This window comes from Hemiscyllium ocellatum, unplaced genomic scaffold (genome assembly GCF_020745735.1).
Source record: "Hemiscyllium ocellatum isolate sHemOce1 unplaced genomic scaffold, sHemOce1.pat.X.cur. scaffold_890_pat_ctg1, whole genome shotgun sequence".
NCBI classification, from domain to species: domain Eukaryota; kingdom Metazoa; phylum Chordata; class Chondrichthyes; order Orectolobiformes; family Hemiscylliidae; genus Hemiscyllium; species Hemiscyllium ocellatum.
Window position 1 is genome coordinate 94,295 of NW_026869290.1, and position 19,588 is coordinate 113,882.

General features: G+C 49.6%; 10 non-coding genes across 10 annotated transcripts; all 10 read right to left on the minus strand.

Moving 5' to 3' along the window:
• Window positions 1-149: 149 nt before the first annotated feature.
• trnad-guc (transfer RNA aspartic acid (anticodon GUC)) lies at window positions 150-221 on the minus strand. Its single transcript has one exon. It is a non-coding gene; the product is annotated as a tRNA-Asp (tRNA).
• Window positions 222-2,212: 1,991 nt separating this feature from the next.
• trnad-guc (transfer RNA aspartic acid (anticodon GUC)) lies at window positions 2,213-2,284 on the minus strand. Its single transcript has one exon. It is a non-coding gene; the product is annotated as a tRNA-Asp (tRNA).
• A 1,916-nt stretch (window positions 2,285-4,200) lies between these two features.
• On the minus strand, window positions 4,201-4,272 carry trnad-guc (transfer RNA aspartic acid (anticodon GUC)). Its single transcript has one exon. It is a non-coding gene; the product is annotated as a tRNA-Asp (tRNA).
• Window positions 4,273-6,197: 1,925 nt separating this feature from the next.
• Window positions 6,198-6,269, minus strand: trnad-guc (transfer RNA aspartic acid (anticodon GUC)). Its single transcript has one exon. It is a non-coding gene; the product is annotated as a tRNA-Asp (tRNA).
• Window positions 6,270-8,194: 1,925 nt separating this feature from the next.
• On the minus strand, window positions 8,195-8,266 carry trnad-guc (transfer RNA aspartic acid (anticodon GUC)). Its single transcript has one exon. It is a non-coding gene; the product is annotated as a tRNA-Asp (tRNA).
• Window positions 8,267-10,191: 1,925 nt separating this feature from the next.
• Window positions 10,192-10,263, minus strand: trnad-guc (transfer RNA aspartic acid (anticodon GUC)). The gene has a single exon. It is a non-coding gene; the product is annotated as a tRNA-Asp (tRNA).
• Window positions 10,264-12,188: 1,925 nt separating this feature from the next.
• trnad-guc (transfer RNA aspartic acid (anticodon GUC)) lies at window positions 12,189-12,260 on the minus strand. The gene has a single exon. It is a non-coding gene; the product is annotated as a tRNA-Asp (tRNA).
• Window positions 12,261-14,185: 1,925 nt separating this feature from the next.
• Window positions 14,186-14,257, minus strand: trnad-guc (transfer RNA aspartic acid (anticodon GUC)). The gene has a single exon. It is a non-coding gene; the product is annotated as a tRNA-Asp (tRNA).
• A 1,925-nt stretch (window positions 14,258-16,182) lies between these two features.
• On the minus strand, window positions 16,183-16,254 carry trnad-guc (transfer RNA aspartic acid (anticodon GUC)). The gene has a single exon. It is a non-coding gene; the product is annotated as a tRNA-Asp (tRNA).
• A 1,925-nt stretch (window positions 16,255-18,179) lies between these two features.
• Window positions 18,180-18,251, minus strand: trnad-guc (transfer RNA aspartic acid (anticodon GUC)). Its single transcript has one exon. It is a non-coding gene; the product is annotated as a tRNA-Asp (tRNA).
• Between the last annotated feature and the right edge of the window lie 1,337 nt (window positions 18,252-19,588).

A 19,588-nucleotide genomic window follows, 5' to 3' on the forward strand; every position in this document is an offset into this window, starting at 1 on the left:
GGGAGAGCAGAATCGAGACTACGACATGTTTGGTTTGTTGGCAAGAGCAGGCCGCTCGGACATGTGAATGCACGCCTTTGGAGCAAACGGGACTTGAATTGGGCACTCCTGCATTGAGATATGGTGCGTGCCTCTCAAAATGCCGCCGACTCCCCGGCGGGGAATTGAACCCCGGTCTCCCGCGTGACAGGCGGGGATACTAACCACTATACTACCGAGGATTGCACGGCTTTGCGCTCTGCGACATGGGTATTAGATAGAATGTGCTTATGTGTAATCTTGATTTGTTGTCAATTTGAGTTTTTCTTTAGATCATCTTCTACCTCTGTGGAGATGATTAAGATATCAGTTATTGTTGTTTTCATGTTTTATTGTGTCAATATCTATCTTTCAAGTAATCCGCCGCTGCTGTAAAACAGCCTTTTCGTTGTGCCCTACCATCTGTGTTAAACTTGGTCCGCTGCTGATCCACGCGCTCTCCCGTTACCTGCTTCTGACAAACTGATTCATACGCTGGCCTGGAATACAGCACAAATCCAGCAGCCTGGCTTCAATTCCCGCTGCCAAATGGACTCAACATGAAAGATTGCCCTTTTCAAGCTCGTCCCCTCAGCTTCAACTCCCACCCATCAATCGCTCCCTCATCAGAGAGCAGTGCTCCTGGAGGACGGTGGTGACTTTACTGCACGCTGCATCAGCTCCACTGTAAACGTCGAAACACTTTGCCAACAATTTCTTGATGTTTATAAAATCGTGAGGACGAACAGTTAATCGCAGGTTTACTTCCAACTCACGTCAGTCTCTGAGCCATGCGTTCAACATGGAAACATAGAAAAGAAGTGCAGGAGTAGGCCATTCAGCCCTTCAAGTCAGGCAGCATCCGAGGAGCAGGAAAATCAGGATGCTGCCTGACTTGCTTTGTTTTTCCAGCACCACTCCAATCGAGACTCTGATTTCCAGCAACTGCACTCCTCACTCGTTCCATTCAGCCCTTCGAGACATCATCACCACCATTCAAGATCATCATGACTGAACATGCCATTTCAGTGACCACTCCAGCTTCCTCTCCGTACCCCTGGATCACTTTAGCTGCAAGTTCCACGTCCGGCTCGCTATTGAACGTATCTCCCAAACCGTCTTAACCGCATCTTCCTGTGGGAGACAAGTCCACAGGCTCACCACTCTCTGAGAGAAAAATTCTTCCAGAATCGCTTGCCCTTCATTCTGAGACTGTGACCCCTGGTTCTGGACGTCCCCAACATTGGGAACTGGTGAACTTTGAAGGGCTTATGCTCGAAACGTCGAATTCCCTATTCCTGAGATGCTGCCTGGCCTGCTGTGCTTTGACCAGCAACACATTTTCAGCTGGGATCCCTCAGTGCCGAGCATGGATCTGCATGGGTTTCTCTTCAGAAGGGTCGGTGTGGACCTGTCCGTCTGAATGGCCTGCTTCCACACTGTGGTGATTCTATGGTGCCAACAGTGTAGGTGGAGTTCCTGCACGTGCTTTCTCAAGCTTGCCTCTGTGTTGACCTTCATGTTAACCCAGCCACTGGGCTTTGTCCTTCTATCGAGAAGAGCAGACAATGCCACTCAGATGACTTGGACTTTCCACTGTGGGTGTAGTACAGCCTGCCAGCAGCAGGGGACGGTGTTGCGTCACCTTAATCGCAGGATCAGGTCCAAACTCTGAGGGGGAGTGACCCCTTTTTGATTGGAGGGAGGGAGGAAGCGGGGAAACCTGACATTCATTTGTCGCTACCGGTTGCTTAAAGGTTTTCATTTGCACTCCGTTTGCGTGGGAGTTATATGCCCACCGACGGGACGAAGTAACAACAAAATCAGAATGGGAAACAGAAATTGCTGGAGAAAGTCAGCATCTGGAGTGGGGGAAGAAAGCAGTCAACGTTTGTGGTCCAGTGACGCTTCTCCAGAACGGCAGTTTTGATTGGTGGTCAAAAAGCAGGAAGTCTCAAATGGATGAAAGGACAAGTTTGCCCGGCAGTTTTGATTGGTGGTCAAAAAGCAGGAAGTCTCAAATGGATGAAAGGACAAGTTTGCCAGGGAGAGCAGAATCGAGACTACGACATGTTTGGTTTGTTGGCAAGAGCAGGCCGCTCGGACATGTGAATGCACGCCTTTGGAGCAAACGGGACTTGAATTGGGCACTCCTGCATTGAGATATGGTGCGTGCCTCTCAAAATGCCGCCGACTCCCCGGCGGGGAATTGAACCCCGGTCTCCCGCGTGACAGGCGGGGATACTAACCACTATACTACCGAGGATTGCACGGCTTTGCGCTCTGCGACATGGGTATTAGATAGAATGTGCTTATGTGTAATCTTGATTTGTTGTCAATTTGAGTTTTTCTTTAGATCATCTTCTACCTCTGTGGAGATGATTAAGATATCAGTTATTGTTGTTTTCATGTTTTATTGTGTCAATATCTATCTTTCAAGTAATCCGCCGCTGCTGTAAAACAGCCTTTTCGTTGTGCCCTACCATCTGTGTTAAACTTGGTCCGCTGCTGATCCACGCGCTCTCCCGTTACCTGCTTCTGACAAACTGATTCATACGCTGGCCTGGAATACAGCACAAATCCAGCAGCCTGGCTTCAATTCCCGCTGCCAAATGGACTCAACATGAAAGATTGCCCTTTTCAAGCTCGTCCCCTCAGCTTCAACTCCCACCCATCAATCGCTCCCTCATCAGAGAGCAGTGCTCCTGGAGGACGGTGGTGACTTTACTGCACGCTGCATCAGCTCCACTGTAAACGTCGAAACACTTTGCCAACAATTTCTTGATGTTTATAAAATCATGAGGACGAACAGTTAATCGCAGGTTTACTTCCAACTCACGTCAGTCTCTGAGCCATGCGTTCAACATGGAAACATAGAAAAGAAGTGCAGGAGTAGGCCATTCAGCCCTTCAAGTCAGGCAGCATCCGAGGAGCAGGAAAATCAGGATGCTTTGTTTTTCCAGCACCACTCCAATCGAGACTCTGATTTCCAGCAACTGCACTCCTCACTCGTTCCATTCAGCCCTTCGAGACATCATCACCACCATTCAAGATCATCATGACTGAACATGCCATTTCAGTGACCACTCCAGCTTCCTCTCCGTACCCCTGGATCACTTTAGCTGCAAGTTCCACGTCCGGCTCGCTATTGAACGTATCTCCCAAACCGTCTTAACCGCATCTTCCTGTGGGAGACAAGTCCACAGGCTCACCACTCTCTGAGAGAAAAATTCTTCCAGAATCGCTTGCCCTTCATTCTGAGACTGTGACCCCTGGTTCTGGACGTCCCCAACATTGGGAACTGGTGAACTTTGAAGGGCTTATGCTCGAAACGTCGAATTCCCTATTCCTGAGATGCTGCCTGGCCTGCTGTGCTTTGACCAGCAACACATTTTCAGCTGGGATCCCTCAGTGCCGAGCATGGATCTGCATGGGTTTCTCTTCAGAAGGGTCGGTGTGGACCTGTCCGTCTGAATGGCCTGCTTCCACACTGTGGTGATTCTATGGTGCCAACAGTGTAGGTTGAGTTCCTGCACGTGCTTTCTCAAGCTTGCCTCTGTGTTGACCTTCATGTTAACCCAGCCACTGGGCTTTGTCCTTCTATCGAGAAGAGCAGACAATGCCACTCAGATGACTTGGACTTTCCACTGTGGGTGTAGTACAGCCTGCCAGCAGCAGGGGACGGTGTTGCGTCACCTTAATCGCAGGATCAGGTCCAAACTCTGAGGGGGAGTGACCCCTTTTTGATTGGAGGGAGGGAGGAAGCGGGGAAACCTGACATTCATTTGTCGCTACCGGTTGCTTAAAGGTTTTCATTTGCACTCCGTTTGCGTGGGAGTTATATGCCCACCGACGGGACGAAGTAACAACAAAATCAGAATGGGAAACAGAAATTGCTGGAGAAAGTCAGCATCTGGAGTGGGGGAAGAAAGCAGTCAACGTTTGTGGTCCAGTGACGCTTCTCCAGAACGGCAGTTTTGATTGGTGGTCAAAAAGCAGGAAGTCTCAAATGGATGAAAGGACAAGTTTGCCAGGGAGAGCAGAATCGAGACTACGACATGTTTGGTTTGTTGGCAAGAGCAGGCCGCTCGGACATGTGAATGCACGCCTTTGGAGCAAACGGGACTTGAATTGGGCACTCCTGCATTGAGATATGGTGCGTGCCTCTCAAAATGCCGCCGACTCCCCGGCGGGGAATTGAACCCCGGTCTCCCGCGTGACAGGCGGGGATACTAACCACTATACTACCGAGGATTGCACGGCTTTGCGCTCTGCGACATGGGTATTAGATAGAATGTGCTTATGTGTAATCTTGATTTGTTGTCAATTTGAGTTTTTCTTTAGATCATCTTCTACCTCTGTGGAGATGATTAAGATATCAGTTATTGTTGTTTTCATGTTTTATTCTGTGAATATCTATCTTTCAAGTAATCCGCCGCTGCTGTAAAACAGCCTTTTCGTTGTGCCCTACCATCTGTGTTAAACTTGGTCCGCTGCTGATCCACGCGCTCTCCCGTTACCTGCTTCTGACAAACTGATTCATACGCTGGCCTGGAATACAGCACAAATCCAGCAGCCTGGCTTCAATTCCCGCTGCCAAATGGACTCAACATGAAAGATTGCCCTTTTCAAGCTCGTCCCCTCAGCTTCAACTCCCACCCATCAATCGCTCCCTCATCAGAGAGCAGTGCTCCTGGAGGACGGTGGTGACTTTACTGCACGCTGCATCAGCTCCACTGTAAACGTCGAAACACTTTGCCAACAATTTCTTGATGTTTATAAAATCGTGAGGACGAACAGTTAATCGCAGGTTTACTTCCAACTCACGTCAGTCTCTGAGCCATGCGTTCAACATGGAAACATAGAAAAGAAGTGCAGGAGTAGGCCATTCAGCCCTTCAAGTCAGGCAGCATCCGAGGAGCAGGAAAATCAGGATGCTGCCTGACTTGCTTTGTTTTTCCAGCACCACTCCAATCGAGACTCTGATTTCCAGCAACTGCACTCCTCACTCGTTCCATTCAGCCCTTCGAGACATCACCACCATTCAAGATCATCATGACTGAACATGCCATTTCAGTGACCACTCCAGCTTCCTCTCCGTACCCCTGGATCACTTTAGCTGCAAGTTCCACGTCCGGCTCGCTATTGAACGTATCTCCCAAACCGTCTTAACCGCATCTTCCTGTGGGAGACAAGTCCACAGGCTCACCACTCTCTGAGAGAAAAATTCTTCCAGAATCGCTTGCCCTTCATTCTGAGACTGTGACCCCTGGTTCTGGACGTCCCCAACATTGGGAACTGGTGAACTTTGAAGGGCTTATGCTCGAAACGTCGAATTCCCTATTCCTGAGATGCTGCCTGGCCTGCTGTGCTTTGACCAGCAACACATTTTCAGCTGGGATCCCTCAGTGCCGAGCATGGATCTGCATGGGTTTCTCTTCAGAAGGGTCGGTGTGGACCTGTCCGTCTGAATGGCCTGCTTCCACACTGTGGTGATTCTATGGTGCCAACAGTGTAGGTTGAGTTCCTGCACGTGCTTTCTCAAGCTTGCCTCTGTGTTGACCTTCATGTTAACCCAGCCACTGGGCTTTGTCCTTCTATCGAGAAGAGCAGACAATGCCACTCAGATGACTTGGACTTTCCACTGTGGGTGTAGTACAGCCTGCCAGCAGCAGGGGACGGTGTTGCGTCACCTTAATCGCAGGATCAGGTCCAAACTCTGAGGGGGAGTGACCCCTTTTTGATTGGAGGGAGGGAGGAAGCGGGGAAACCTGACATTCATTTGTCGCTACCGGTTGCTTAAAGGTTTTCATTTGCACTCCGTTTGCGTGGGAGTTATATGCCCACCGACGGGACGAAGTAACAACAAAATCAGAATGGGAAACAGAAATTGCTGGAGAAAGTCAGCATCTGGAGTGGGGGAAGAAAGCAGTCAACGTTTGTGGTCCAGTGACGCTTCTCCAGAACGGCAGTTTTGATTGGTGGTCAAAAAGCAGGAAGTCTCAAATGGATGAAAGGACAAGTTTGCCAGGGAGAGCAGAATCGAGACTACGACATGTTTGGTTTGTTGGCAAGAGCAGGCCGCTCGGACATGTGAATGCACGCCTTTGGAGCAAACGGGACTTGAATTGGGCACTCCTGCATTGAGATATGGTGCGTGCCTCTCAAAATGCCGCCGACTCCCCGGCGGGGAATTGAACCCCGGTCTCCCGCGTGACAGGCGGGGATACTAACCACTATACTACCGAGGATTGCACGGCTTTGCGCTCTGCGACATGGGTATTAGATAGAATGTGCTTATGTGTAATCTTGATTTGTTGTCAATTTGAGTTTTTCTTTAGATCATCTTCTACCTCTGTGGAGATGATTAAGATATCAGTTATTGTTGTTTTCATGTTTTATTCTGTGAATATCTATCTTTCAAGTAATCCGCCGCTGCTGTAAAACAGCCTTTTCGTTGTGCCCTACCATCTGTGTTAAACTTGGTCCGCTGCTGATCCACGCGCTCTCCCGTTACCTGCTTCTGACAAACTGATTCATACGCTGGCCTGGAATACAGCACAAATCCAGCAGCCTGGCTTCAATTCCCGCTGCCAAATGGACTCAACATGAAAGATTGCCCTTTTCAAGCTCGTCCCCTCAGCTTCAACTCCCACCCATCAATCGCTCCCTCATCAGAGAGCAGTGCTCCTGGAGGACGGTGGTGACTTTACTGCACGCTGCATCAGCTCCACTGTAAACGTCGAAACACTTTGCCAACAATTTCTTGATGTTTATAAAATCGTGAGGACGAACAGTTAATCGCAGGTTTACTTCCAACTCACGTCAGTCTCTGAGCCATGCGTTCAACATGGAAACATAGAAAAGAAGTGCAGGAGTAGGCCATTCAGCCCTTCAAGTCAGGCAGCATCCGAGGAGCAGGAAAATCAGGATGCTGCCTGACTTGCTTTGTTTTTCCAGCACCACTCCAATCGAGACTCTGATTTCCAGCAACTGCACTCCTCACTCGTTCCATTCAGCCCTTCGAGACATCACCACCATTCAAGATCATCATGACTGAACATGCCATTTCAGTGACCACTCCAGCTTCCTCTCCGTACCCCTGGATCACTTTAGCTGCAAGTTCCACGTCCGGCTCGCTATTGAACGTATCTCCCAAACCGTCTTAACCGCATCTTCCTGTGGGAGACAAGTCCACAGGCTCACCACTCTCTGAGAGAAAAATTCTTCCAGAATCGCTTGCCCTTCATTCTGAGACTGTGACCCCTGGTTCTGGACGTCCCCAACATTGGGAACTGGTGAACTTTGAAGGGCTTATGCTCGAAACGTCGAATTCCCTATTCCTGAGATGCTGCCTGGCCTGCTGTGCTTTGACCAGCAACACATTTTCAGCTGGGATCCCTCAGTGCCGAGCATGGATCTGCATGGGTTTCTCTTCAGAAGGGTCGGTGTGGACCTGTCCGTCTGAATGGCCTGCTTCCACACTGTGGTGATTCTATGGTGCCAACAGTGTAGGTTGAGTTCCTGCACGTGCTTTCTCAAGCTTGCCTCTGTGTTGACCTTCATGTTAACCCAGCCACTGGGCTTTGTCCTTCTATCGAGAAGAGCAGACAATGCCACTCAGATGACTTGGACTTTCCACTGTGGGTGTAGTACAGCCTGCCAGCAGCAGGGGACGGTGTTGCGTCACCTTAATCGCAGGATCAGGTCCAAACTCTGAGGGGGAGTGACCCCTTTTTGATTGGAGGGAGGGAGGAAGCGGGGAAACCTGACATTCATTTGTCGCTACCGGTTGCTTAAAGGTTTTCATTTGCACTCCGTTTGCGTGGGAGTTATATGCCCACCGACGGGACGAAGTAACAACAAAATCAGAATGGGAAACAGAAATTGCTGGAGAAAGTCAGCATCTGGAGTGGGGGAAGAAAGCAGTCAACGTTTGTGGTCCAGTGACGCTTCTCCAGAACGGCAGTTTTGATTGGTGGTCAAAAAGCAGGAAGTCTCAAATGGATGAAAGGACAAGTTTGCCAGGGAGAGCAGAATCGAGACTACGACATGTTTGGTTTGTTGGCAAGAGCAGGCCGCTCGGACATGTGAATGCACGCCTTTGGAGCAAACGGGACTTGAATTGGGCACTCCTGCATTGAGATATGGTGCGTGCCTCTCAAAATGCCGCCGACTCCCCGGCGGGGAATTGAACCCCGGTCTCCCGCGTGACAGGCGGGGATACTAACCACTATACTACCGAGGATTGCACGGCTTTGCGCTCTGCGACATGGGTATTAGATAGAATGTGCTTATGTGTAATCTTGATTTGTTGTCAATTTGAGTTTTTCTTTAGATCATCTTCTACCTCTGTGGAGATGATTAAGATATCAGTTATTGTTGTTTTCATGTTTTATTCTGTGAATATCTATCTTTCAAGTAATCCGCCGCTGCTGTAAAACAGCCTTTTCGTTGTGCCCTACCATCTGTGTTAAACTTGGTCCGCTGCTGATCCACGCGCTCTCCCGTTACCTGCTTCTGACAAACTGATTCATACGCTGGCCTGGAATACAGCACAAATCCAGCAGCCTGGCTTCAATTCCCGCTGCCAAATGGACTCAACATGAAAGATTGCCCTTTTCAAGCTCGTCCCCTCAGCTTCAACTCCCACCCATCAATCGCTCCCTCATCAGAGAGCAGTGCTCCTGGAGGACGGTGGTGACTTTACTGCACGCTGCATCAGCTCCACTGTAAACGTCGAAACACTTTGCCAACAATTTCTTGATGTTTATAAAATCGTGAGGACGAACAGTTAATCGCAGGTTTACTTCCAACTCACGTCAGTCTCTGAGCCATGCGTTCAACATGGAAACATAGAAAAGAAGTGCAGGAGTAGGCCATTCAGCCCTTCAAGTCAGGCAGCATCCGAGGAGCAGGAAAATCAGGATGCTGCCTGACTTGCTTTGTTTTTCCAGCACCACTCCAATCGAGACTCTGATTTCCAGCAACTGCACTCCTCACTCGTTCCATTCAGCCCTTCGAGACATCACCACCATTCAAGATCATCATGACTGAACATGCCATTTCAGTGACCACTCCAGCTTCCTCTCCGTACCCCTGGATCACTTTAGCTGCAAGTTCCACGTCCGGCTCGCTATTGAACGTATCTCCCAAACCGTCTTAACCGCATCTTCCTGTGGGAGACAAGTCCACAGGCTCACCACTCTCTGAGAGAAAAATTCTTCCAGAATCGCTTGCCCTTCATTCTGAGACTGTGACCCCTGGTTCTGGACGTCCCCAACATTGGGAACTGGTGAACTTTGAAGGGCTTATGCTCGAAACGTCGAATTCCCTATTCCTGAGATGCTGCCTGGCCTGCTGTGCTTTGACCAGCAACACATTTTCAGCTGGGATCCCTCAGTGCCGAGCATGGATCTGCATGGGTTTCTCTTCAGAAGGGTCGGTGTGGACCTGTCCGTCTGAATGGCCTGCTTCCACACTGTGGTGATTCTATGGTGCCAACAGTGTAGGTTGAGTTCCTGCACGTGCTTTCTCAAGCTTGCCTCTGTGTTGACCTTCATGTTAACCCAGCCACTGGGCTTTGTCCTTCTATCGAGAAGAGCAGACAATGCCACTCAGATGACTTGGACTTTCCACTGTGGGTGTAGTACAGCCTGCCAGCAGCAGGGGACGGTGTTGCGTCACCTTAATCGCAGGATCAGGTCCAAACTCTGAGGGGGAGTGACCCCTTTTTGATTGGAGGGAGGGAGGAAGCGGGGAAACCTGACATTCATTTGTCGCTACCGGTTGCTTAAAGGTTTTCATTTGCACTCCGTTTGCGTGGGAGTTATATGCCCACCGACGGGACGAAGTAACAACAAAATCAGAATGGGAAACAGAAATTGCTGGAGAAAGTCAGCATCTGGAGTGGGGGAAGAAAGCAGTCAACGTTTGTGGTCCAGTGACGCTTCTCCAGAACGGCAGTTTTGATTGGTGGTCAAAAAGCAGGAAGTCTCAAATGGATGAAAGGACAAGTTTGCCAGGGAGAGCAGAATCGAGACTACGACATGTTTGGTTTGTTGGCAAGAGCAGGCCGCTCGGACATGTGAATGCACGCCTTTGGAGCAAACGGGACTTGAATTGGGCACTCCTGCATTGAGATATGGTGCGTGCCTCTCAAAATGCCGCCGACTCCCCGGCGGGGAATTGAACCCCGGTCTCCCGCGTGACAGGCGGGGATACTAACCACTATACTACCGAGGATTGCACGGCTTTGCGCTCTGCGACATGGGTATTAGATAGAATGTGCTTATGTGTAATCTTGATTTGTTGTCAATTTGAGTTTTTCTTTAGATCATCTTCTACCTCTGTGGAGATGATTAAGATATCAGTTATTGTTGTTTTCATGTTTTATTCTGTGAATATCTATCTTTCAAGTAATCCGCCGCTGCTGTAAAACAGCCTTTTCGTTGTGCCCTACCATCTGTGTTAAACTTGGTCCGCTGCTGATCCACGCGCTCTCCCGTTACCTGCTTCTGACAAACTGATTCATACGCTGGCCTGGAATACAGCACAAATCCAGCAGCCTGGCTTCAATTCCCGCTGCCAAATGGACTCAACATGAAAGATTGCCCTTTTCAAGCTCGTCCCCTCAGCTTCAACTCCCACCCATCAATCGCTCCCTCATCAGAGAGCAGTGCTCCTGGAGGACGGTGGTGACTTTACTGCACGCTGCATCAGCTCCACTGTAAACGTCGAAACACTTTGCCAACAATTTCTTGATGTTTATAAAATCGTGAGGACGAACAGTTAATCGCAGGTTTACTTCCAACTCACGTCAGTCTCTGAGCCATGCGTTCAACATGGAAACATAGAAAAGAAGTGCAGGAGTAGGCCATTCAGCCCTTCAAGTCAGGCAGCATCCGAGGAGCAGGAAAATCAGGATGCTGCCTGACTTGCTTTGTTTTTCCAGCACCACTCCAATCGAGACTCTGATTTCCAGCAACTGCACTCCTCACTCGTTCCATTCAGCCCTTCGAGACATCACCACCATTCAAGATCATCATGACTGAACATGCCATTTCAGTGACCACTCCAGCTTCCTCTCCGTACCCCTGGATCACTTTAGCTGCAAGTTCCACGTCCGGCTCGCTATTGAACGTATCTCCCAAACCGTCTTAACCGCATCTTCCTGTGGGAGACAAGTCCACAGGCTCACCACTCTCTGAGAGAAAAATTCTTCCAGAATCGCTTGCCCTTCATTCTGAGACTGTGACCCCTGGTTCTGGACGTCCCCAACATTGGGAACTGGTGAACTTTGAAGGGCTTATGCTCGAAACGTCGAATTCCCTATTCCTGAGATGCTGCCTGGCCTGCTGTGCTTTGACCAGCAACACATTTTCAGCTGGGATCCCTCAGTGCCGAGCATGGATCTGCATGGGTTTCTCTTCAGAAGGGTCGGTGTGGACCTGTCCGTCTGAATGGCCTGCTTCCACACTGTGGTGATTCTATGGTGCCAACAGTGTAGGTTGAGTTCCTGCACGTGCTTTCTCAAGCTTGCCTCTGTGTTGACCTTCATGTTAACCCAGCCACTGGGCTTTGTCCTTCTATCGAGAAGAGCAGACAATGCCACTCAGATGACTTGGACTTTCCACTGTGGGTGTAGTACAGCCTGCCAGCAGCAGGGGACGGTGTTGCGTCACCTTAATCGCAGGATCAGGTCCAAACTCTGAGGGGGAGTGACCCCTTTTTGATTGGAGGGAGGGAGGAAGCGGGGAAACCTGACATTCATTTGTCGCTACCGGTTGCTTAAAGGTTTTCATTTGCACTCCGTTTGCGTGGGAGTTATATGCCCACCGACGGGACGAAGTAACAACAAAATCAGAATGGGAAACAGAAATTGCTGGAGAAAGTCAGCATCTGGAGTGGGGGAAGAAAGCAGTCAACGTTTGTGGTCCAGTGACGCTTCTCCAGAACGGCAGTTTTGATTGGTGGTCAAAAAGCAGGAAGTCTCAAATGGATGAAAGGACAAGTTTGCCAGGGAGAGCAGAATCGAGACTACGACATGTTTGGTTTGTTGGCAAGAGCAGGCCGCTCGGACATGTGAATGCACGCCTTTGGAGCAAACGGGACTTGAATTGGGCACTCCTGCATTGAGATATGGTGCGTGCCTCTCAAAATGCCGCCGACTCCCCGGCGGGGAATTGAACCCCGGTCTCCCGCGTGACAGGCGGGGATACTAACCACTATACTACCGAGGATTGCACGGCTTTGCGCTCTGCGACATGGGTATTAGATAGAATGTGCTTATGTGTAATCTTGATTTGTTGTCAATTTGAGTTTTTCTTTAGATCATCTTCTACCTCTGTGGAGATGATTAAGATATCAGTTATTGTTGTTTTCATGTTTTATTCTGTGAATATCTATCTTTCAAGTAATCCGCCGCTGCTGTAAAACAGCCTTTTCGTTGTGCCCTACCATCTGTGTTAAACTTGGTCCGCTGCTGATCCACGCGCTCTCCCGTTACCTGCTTCTGACAAACTGATTCATACGCTGGCCTGGAATACAGCACAAATCCAGCAGCCTGGCTTCAATTCCCGCTGCCAAATGGACTCAACATGAAAGATTGCCCTTTTCAAGCTCGTCCCCTCAGCTTCAACTCCCACCCATCAATCGCTCCCTCATCAGAGAGCAGTGCTCCTGGAGGACGGTGGTGACTTTACTGCACGCTGCATCAGCTCCACTGTAAACGTCGAAACACTTTGCCAACAATTTCTTGATGTTTATAAAATCGTGAGGACGAACAGTTAATCGCAGGTTTACTTCCAACTCACGTCAGTCTCTGAGCCATGCGTTCAACATGGAAACATAGAAAAGAAGTGCAGGAGTAGGCCATTCAGCCCTTCAAGTCAGGCAGCATCCGAGGAGCAGGAAAATCAGGATGCTGCCTGACTTGCTTTGTTTTTCCAGCACCACTCCAATCGAGACTCTGATTTCCAGCAACTGCACTCCTCACTCGTTCCATTCAGCCCTTCGAGACATCACCACCATTCAAGATCATCATGACTGAACATGCCATTTCAGTGACCACTCCAGCTTCCTCTCCGTACCCCTGGATCACTTTAGCTGCAAGTTCCACGTCCGGCTCGCTATTGAACGTATCTCCCAAACCGTCTTAACCGCATCTTCCTGTGGGAGACAAGTCCACAGGCTCACCACTCTCTGAGAGAAAAATTCTTCCAGAATCGCTTGCCCTTCATTCTGAGACTGTGACCCCTGGTTCTGGACGTCCCCAACATTGGGAACTGGTGAACTTTGAAGGGCTTATGCTCGAAACGTCGAATTCCCTATTCCTGAGATGCTGCCTGGCCTGCTGTGCTTTGACCAGCAACACATTTTCAGCTGGGATCCCTCAGTGCCGAGCATGGATCTGCATGGGTTTCTCTTCAGAAGGGTCGGTGTGGACCTGTCCGTCTGAATGGCCTGCTTCCACACTGTGGTGATTCTATGGTGCCAACAGTGTAGGTTGAGTTCCTGCACGTGCTTTCTCAAGCTTGCCTCTGTGTTGACCTTCATGTTAACCCAGCCACTGGGCTTTGTCCTTCTATCGAGAAGAGCAGACAATGCCACTCAGATGACTTGGACTTTCCACTGTGGGTGTAGTACAGCCTGCCAGCAGCAGGGGACGGTGTTGCGTCACCTTAATCGCAGGATCAGGTCCAAACTCTGAGGGGGAGTGACCCCTTTTTGATTGGAGGGAGGGAGGAAGCGGGGAAACCTGACATTCATTTGTCGCTACCGGTTGCTTAAAGGTTTTCATTTGCACTCCGTTTGCGTGGGAGTTATATGCCCACCGACGGGACGAAGTAACAACAAAATCAGAATGGGAAACAGAAATTGCTGGAGAAAGTCAGCATCTGGAGTGGGGGAAGAAAGCAGTCAACGTTTGTGGTCCAGTGACGCTTCTCCAGAACGGCAGTTTTGATTGGTGGTCAAAAAGCAGGAAGTCTCAAATGGATGAAAGGACAAGTTTGCCAGGGAGAGCAGAATCGAGACTACGACATGTTTGGTTTGTTGGCAAGAGCAGGCCGCTCGGACATGTGAATGCACGCCTTTGGAGCAAACGGGACTTGAATTGGGCACTCCTGCATTGAGATATGGTGCGTGCCTCTCAAAATGCCGCCGACTCCCCGGCGGGGAATTGAACCCCGGTCTCCCGCGTGACAGGCGGGGATACTAACCACTATACTACCGAGGATTGCACGGCTTTGCGCTCTGCGACATGGGTATTAGATAGAATGTGCTTATGTGTAATCTTGATTTGTTGTCAATTTGAGTTTTTCTTTAGATCATCTTCTACCTCTGTGGAGATGATTAAGATATCAGTTATTGTTGTTTTCATGTTTTATTCTGTGAATATCTATCTTTCAAGTAATCCGCCGCTGCTGTAAAACAGCCTTTTCGTTGTGCCCTACCATCTGTGTTAAACTTGGTCCGCTGCTGATCCACGCGCTCTCCCGTTACCTGCTTCTGACAAACTGATTCATACGCTGGCCTGGAATACAGCACAAATCCAGCAGCCTGGCTTCAATTCCCGCTGCCAAATGGACTCAACATGAAAGATTGCCCTTTTCAAGCTCGTCCCCTCAGCTTCAACTCCCACCCATCAATCGCTCCCTCATCAGAGAGCAGTGCTCCTGGAGGACGGTGGTGACTTTACTGCACGCTGCATCAGCTCCACTGTAAACGTCGAAACACTTTGCCAACAATTTCTTGATGTTTATAAAATCGTGAGGACGAACAGTTAATCGCAGGTTTACTTCCAACTCACGTCAGTCTCTGAGCCATGCGTTCAACATGGAAACATAGAAAAGAAGTGCAGGAGTAGGCCATTCAGCCCTTCAAGTCAGGCAGCATCCGAGGAGCAGGAAAATCAGGATGCTGCCTGACTTGCTTTGTTTTTCCAGCACCACTCCAATCGAGACTCTGATTTCCAGCAACTGCACTCCTCACTCGTTCCATTCAGCCCTTCGAGACATCACCACCATTCAAGATCATCATGACTGAACATGCCATTTCAGTGACCACTCCAGCTTCCTCTCCGTACCCCTGGATCACTTTAGCTGCAAGTTCCACGTCCGGCTCGCTATTGAACGTATCTCCCAAACCGTCTTAACCGCATCTTCCTGTGGGAGACAAGTCCACAGGCTCACCACTCTCTGAGAGAAAAATTCTTCCAGAATCGCTTGCCCTTCATTCTGAGACTGTGACCCCTGGTTCTGGACGTCCCCAACATTGGGAACTGGTGAACTTTGAAGGGCTTATGCTCGAAACGTCGAATTCCCTATTCCTGAGATGCTGCCTGGCCTGCTGTGCTTTGACCAGCAACACATTTTCAGCTGGGATCCCTCAGTGCCGAGCATGGATCTGCATGGGTTTCTCTTCAGAAGGGTCGGTGTGGACCTGTCCGTCTGAATGGCCTGCTTCCACACTGTGGTGATTCTATGGTGCCAACAGTGTAGGTTGAGTTCCTGCACGTGCTTTCTCAAGCTTGCCTCTGTGTTGACCTTCATGTTAACCCAGCCACTGGGCTTTGTCCTTCTATCGAGAAGAGCAGACAATGCCACTCAGATGACTTGGACTTTCCACTGTGGGTGTAGTACAGCCTGCCAGCAGCAGGGGACGGTGTTGCGTCACCTTAATCGCAGGATCAGGTCCAAACTCTGAGGGGGAGTGACCCCTTTTTGATTGGAGGGAGGGAGGAAGCGGGGAAACCTGACATTCATTTGTCGCTACCGGTTGCTTAAAGGTTTTCATTTGCACTCCGTTTGCGTGGGAGTTATATGCCCACCGACGGGACGAAGTAACAACAAAATCAGAATGGGAAACAGAAATTGCTGGAGAAAGTCAGCATCTGGAGTGGGGGAAGAAAGCAGTCAACGTTTGTGGTCCAGTGACGCTTCTCCAGAACGGCAGTTTTGATTGGTGGTCAAAAAGCAGGAAGTCTCAAATGGATGAAAGGACAAGTTTGCCAGGGAGAGCAGAATCGAGACTACGACATGTTTGGTTTGTTGGCAAGAGCAGGCCGCTCGGACATGTGAATGCACGCCTTTGGAGCAAACGGGACTTGAATTGGGCACTCCTGCATTGAGATATGGTGCGTGCCTCTCAAAATGCCGCCGACTCCCCGGCGGGGAATTGAACCCCGGTCTCCCGCGTGACAGGCGGGGATACTAACCACTATACTACCGAGGATTGCACGGCTTTGCGCTCTGCGACATGGGTATTAGATAGAATGTGCTTATGTGTAATCTTGATTTGTTGTCAATTTGAGTTTTTCTTTAGATCATCTTCTACCTCTGTGGAGATGATTAAGATATCAGTTATTGTTGTTTTCATGTTTTATTCTGTGAATATCTATCTTTCAAGTAATCCGCCGCTGCTGTAAAACAGCCTTTTCGTTGTGCCCTACCATCTGTGTTAAACTTGGTCCGCTGCTGATCCACGCGCTCTCCCGTTACCTGCTTCTGACAAACTGATTCATACGCTGGCCTGGAATACAGCACAAATCCAGCAGCCTGGCTTCAATTCCCGCTGCCAAATGGACTCAACATGAAAGATTGCCCTTTTCAAGCTCGTCCCCTCAGCTTCAACTCCCACCCATCAATCGCTCCCTCATCAGAGAGCAGTGCTCCTGGAGGACGGTGGTGACTTTACTGCACGCTGCATCAGCTCCACTGTAAACGTCGAAACACTTTGCCAACAATTTCTTGATGTTTATAAAATCGTGAGGACGAACAGTTAATCGCAGGTTTACTTCCAACTCACGTCAGTCTCTGAGCCATGCGTTCAACATGGAAACATAGAAAAGAAGTGCAGGAGTAGGCCATTCAGCCCTTCAAGTCAGGCAGCATCCGAGGAGCAGGAAAATCAGGATGCTGCCTGACTTGCTTTGTTTTTCCAGCACCACTCCAATCGAGACTCTGATTTCCAGCAACTGCACTCCTCACTCGTTCCATTCAGCCCTTCGAGACATCACCACCATTCAAGATCATCATGACTGAACATGCCATTTCAGTGACCACTCCAGCTTCCTCTCCGTACCCCTGGATCACTTTAGCTGCAAGTTCCACGTCCGGCTCGCTATTGAACGTATCTCCCAAACCGTCTTAACCGCATCTTCCTGTGGGAGACAAGTCCACAGGCTCACCACTCTCTGAGAGAAAAATTCTTCCAGAATCGCTTGCCCTTCATTCTGAGACTGTGACCCCTGGTTCTGGACGTCCCCAACATTGGGAACTGGTGAACTTTGAAGGGCTTATGCTCGAAACGTCGAATTCCCTATTCCTGAGATGCTGCCTGGCCTGCTGTGCTTTGACCAGCAACACATTTTCAGCTGGGATCCCTCAGTGCCGAGCATGGATCTGCATGGGTTTCTCTTCAGAAGGGTCGGTGTGGACCTGTCCGTCTGAATGGCCTGCTTCCACACTGTGGTGATTCTATGGTGCCAACAGTGTAGGTTGAGTTCCTGCACGTGCTTTCTCAAGCTTGCCTCTGTGTTGACCTTCATGTTAACCCAGCCACTGGGCTTTGTCCTTCTATCGAGAAGAGCAGACAATGCCACTCAGATGACTTGGACTTTCCACTGTGGGTGTAGTACAGCCTGCCAGCAGCAGGGGACGGTGTTGCGTCACCTTAATCGCAGGATCAGGTCCAAACTCTGAGGGGGAGTGACCCCTTTTTGATTGGAGGGAGGGAGGAAGCGGGGAAACCTGACATTCATTTGTCGCTACCGGTTGCTTAAAGGTTTTCATTTGCACTCCGTTTGCGTGGGAGTTATATGCCCACCGACGGGACGAAGTAACAACAAAATCAGAATGGGAAACAGAAATTGCTGGAGAAAGTCAGCATCTGGAGTGGGGGAAGAAAGCAGTCAACGTTTGTGGTCCAGTGACGCTTCTCCAGAACGGCAGTTTTGATTGGTGGTCAAAAAGCAGGAAGTCTCAAATGGATGAAAGGACAAGTTTGCCAGGGAGAGCAGAATCGAGACTACGACATGTTTGGTTTGTTGGCAAGAGCAGGCCGCTCGGACATGTGAATGCACGCCTTTGGAGCAAACGGGACTTGAATTGGGCACTCCTGCATTGAGATATGGTGCGTGCCTCTCAAAATGCCGCCGACTCCCCGGCGGGGAATTGAACCCCGGTCTCCCGCGTGACAGGCGGGGATACTAACCACTATACTACCGAGGATTGCACGGCTTTGCGCTCTGCGACATGGGTATTAGATAGAATGTGCTTATGTGTAATCTTGATTTGTTGTCAATTTGAGTTTTTCTTTAGATCATCTTCTACCTCTGTGGAGATGATTAAGATATCAGTTATTGTTGTTTTCATGTTTTATTCTGTGAATATCTATCTTTCAAGTAATCCGCCGCTGCTGTAAAACAGCCTTTTCGTTGTGCCCTACCATCTGTGTTAAACTTGGTCCGCTGCTGATCCACGCGCTCTCCCGTTACCTGCTTCTGACAAACTGATTCATACGCTGGCCTGGAATACAGCACAAATCCAGCAGCCTGGCTTCAATTCCCGCTGCCAAATGGACTCAACATGAAAGATTGCCCTTTTCAAGCTCGTCCCCTCAGCTTCAACTCCCACCCATCAATCGCTCCCTCATCAGAGAGCAGTGCTCCTGGAGGACGGTGGTGACTTTACTGCACGCTGCATCAGCTCCACTGTAAACGTCGAAACACTTTGCCAACAATTTCTTGATGTTTATAAAATCGTGAGGACGAACAGTTAATCGCAGGTTTACTTCCAACTCACGTCAGTCTCTGAGCCATGCGTTCAACATGGAAACATAGAAAAGAAGTGCAGGAGTAGGCCATTCAGCCCTTCAAGTCAGGCAGCATCCGAGGAGCAGGAAAATCAGGATGCTGCCTGACTTGCTTTGTTTTTCCAGCACCACTCCAATCGAGACTCTGATTTCCAGCAACTGCACTCCTCACTCGTTCCATTCAGCCCTTCGAGACATCACCACCATTCAAGATCATCATGACTGAACATGCCATTTCAGTGACCACTCCAGCTTCCTCTCCGTACCCCTGGATCACTTTAGCTGCAAGTTCCACGTCCGGCTCGCTATTGAACGTATCTCCCAAACCGTCTTAACCGCATCTTCCTGTGGGAGACAAGTCCACAGGCTCACCACTCTCTGAGAGAAAAATTCTTCCAGAATCGCTTGCCCTTCATTCTGAGACTGTGACCCCTGGTTCTGGACGTCCCCAACATTGGGAACTGGTGAACTTTGAAGGGCTTATGCTCGAAACGTCGAATTCCCTATTCCTGAGATGCTGCCTGGCCTGCTGTGCTTTGACCAGCAACACATTTTCAGCTGGGATCCCTCAGTGCCGAGCATGGATCTGCATGGGTTTCTCTTCAGAAGGGTCGGTGTGGACCTGTCCGTCTGAATGGCCTGCTTCCACACTGTGGTGATTCTATGGTGCCAACAGTGTAGGTTGAGTTCCTGCACGTGCTTTCTCAAGCTTGCCTCTGTGTTGACCTTCATGTTAACCCAGCCACTGGGCTTT